Here is a 3,201-nt window from a genome sequence, read left to right as displayed (position 1 = left end):
TCTGAAAAGTAGAATCTTCAGGAAGAGTTAGTGTAAAGAAAATAAAAAGAAAGGAGTACAATGAATTCCTAGACAAACAAATAAAATTTGGTTATTGTGAGAAAATGATGGGATAATAAGAGTACTTCCACAGCAAGCAGAAACACCAGCACAATACCCAGGGTTTGGAAGTGGATTTATTTATGTTGTCGGGCACTGACTGGGATCATGCCCAGAATATCAGGCCCTGAGCTCTGGTGGTGTGGGGCTTGTATGAGATAAGTAAGCAGGAAGCACAGAGGCAAAACGGCTTGTCCATTCAGAATTGGTTTATACAATGTACATCACACTGACCAGCTATTTCTAAGACAAAGGCTGTAACCAGATTTGAACAGGAACTATTACCTGGGCAACTAAGAAACCACAGTGTATGAGTTGGTGGGTGGGTGGGTGGAGGCAGGATTTCACCACCTTCTATAAATACCTTTTATACAAAAAGACTAACTTCATCATGAATAGGTCTAATATACATATATTATATGTATATTATTATTATTGCATTATATTTCATTAGATATGAGGGTTGATCCAAAGGAAATGTAGTGTTCTAATAAAATGAAGAACATGAAAGAATTCACAAAAGCAAAAACGTAGTAAAAAAGACACAGCTCCTGGCACTAAATTTGAATCTGAAGCAGCAAATGCCAAAAGTACATTTTCAAATGCCTATATACACTAGAGAGGACAATAAAAGATGATAAAAAGAAAATATGTTTCATTAGGACTTCAAATGTATTATTTATAAAACCAATTCTGGAATAAATTTCATTAAATGTCAGTTGCAATCCATTGTTAATGGATGTTTTCACTAAAAAATTTCTTTGTCAAAAAATGTAGTACATATCAGCCCAGTACATTTCTTTTGTACATTTATTTACACAAATATAAAGGCTCAGAGAATTAATGCAATTTAGAAAATGATAGCACAATTTTATGCCACAAAAATTATAAATTTAACATAGAAATACAATTTCTCTAAGTTGTCATAACTTATATCAAAATATTAGGAACACCATATTAAGTTCAAGTTGTAACTTTCTACAATTGTGTCATATTTGTGAGTGCCATAAAGTTGTTGATAGATCATACTGAAGACATGAATGTATTACAGGCAGGATATAGAAGAAGACCCTGAAATAAAGTCTTTTCTGAGATCCTTCCTGTCACCAATGATTTATAAAACAAAAATTAAATGACTAGCGTTACAATAGGAGAATTTATTTTAATAACACATTACATATATGTTTTTGACCTTATTCAATATTTTACAAAATGAAGAAGAAAACCATGATAGAGTTAATTCTGTCCAATTTTATATTACATAAAACAGAAATAGCTTTTTGTGGAAATAAAATAAAATATAGATATAGCTATGGTATTGAAGTGAAATTTAAACATGATAGAAAAATTGCTTTAATACAAGATATTAAAAGTTAAAGATGCCTTACTGGTTTATAAGGCCTTTGTGTAAGCTATACTGCAGCACTACATAAAGATCCGAAGTGAATTTAGCAATATTGTACAGTCTCAAATCTTTGGCTAAGATACCAAACTATGAGAGCTACAAAGCCTCCACTTGTTTTGGTGGAGAACGACTTTAATCCACAGCATTCACAAACTGTATCTTCCTGAAGCAAGCAGGCAAGCAATGGGCCCCAGTAAGGTTGAAAATCATGAGCAGAGTCCTGGTGGGCAGAGTGTAAGAAGCTTGGCTCCCTTTTCGTGTATAGGACTAGGCACTAGCTAAGGTTCTCCTGAGCATCTCAGAAATAGAAAGGATGAACGCAACACACGTGTGTTTCAGCAAACAAACGGAGCCTCAGAGATCTATGTTTAACATATTTAACCATGGCTTCGACCTCAGATGAAGATAGATGTGCTACCAGAGCTTACTGAAATAAATGCAAATTCAGTTAATTAGTTTTTAGAAAAAAAGCAAATAATCAACGGTCTATTAAGGATTATTATGTAAAACAACCTGCTCAAGATAACATTCAAAACATCCAAAATAACAGGCTAAATTACTCAACATATGAAGTAGAAGCATTTCCTCAGTTTTTCTTTTTATGATTGATTGATTGATTGATTTGGTACAGGTTCTCACTATGCATGTCAGACCCATATAATCCTCCTGTCTCAGCATCCCCAGTGCTGGGATTACTGCGATGTGCCACCATGCCCTGTTTTAGTGGCCAGCACAGCATTTGGTACTAGGGATTGAACTTGGACCATTGTGCTTGCCAGGCAGGCACTTAGACCACTGAGCTATCTCCTTATCCCCTCACCAGTTCTTAAGAGAGAAGAGAATATGATTTTGAATGGTATGCATATTTGATATATATTTTAAAGCAGGTATTGTAAATATGGTTCATTAATCAATATATTATAAATTCTCAGTACATAAATGCAAATTATGAAAAGAAGACAATGGAGAAATAAAAATAAATTAACTTTTAAAAACATATATTGTCTAGACTCAATAACAAAATGCACATAAAATACTATTGACTCTGAGATTAACAGATCAGTAAAATATCTTCAGTCTAAAGAAGAGTACTACAGGGGCTGGGGAGATAGCTCATTGGAATAAGTGCTTGGCTGGCAAGCACAAGGTCTTGAGTTTGATCCTTGGTACCATAAAAAAAAGAGTCCTGCAGATTGCATACATCCCTTTGAAATAGTCATAGGTTGAAGTGTTAACTGCTAAAGGAATAGTATTCAGCAGTGATAGGACAGTGACTTGGAAGATGGTTAGAGCATCAGAATGGAGCTGCCATAAATCAAAGGACTGTTTTGTTTTGTTTTGTTTTGTTTTGTTTTCATAGAAGAGGCCTGACATGTTATTATGGTGTCTTGAATAGACTAAGACAGGAGGATGAGGAAAGTTTCAAAACAAAATAAAAACAAGATTAATAGTCCTTCAGATGCTTTGGCAATGATTTTTTTTATTTTGATTTTTTTATTAGTATGTTTGCTATGCATAATGATTACATTCTTCATAGAGTATTGGTACATGTGCATAGGACATCTTTATTTTCATCCTCTTCCCTCTTTCTTACTTCCCTACATATCTTAATTTCCTCCCCATTTGCAAAAGATTTGTGGGAGGCGACAGAACGGTCCTTTTACACTTTCCCTTATTTGGGCAAGAAGTGCTGCAGC

This window comes from Octodon degus, unplaced genomic scaffold (assembly GCF_000260255.1).
Source record: "Octodon degus isolate 3935 unplaced genomic scaffold, OctDeg1.0 scaffold00081, whole genome shotgun sequence".
NCBI classification, from domain to species: domain Eukaryota; kingdom Metazoa; phylum Chordata; class Mammalia; order Rodentia; family Octodontidae; genus Octodon; species Octodon degus.
This window is presented reverse-complemented; position numbering follows the sequence as displayed.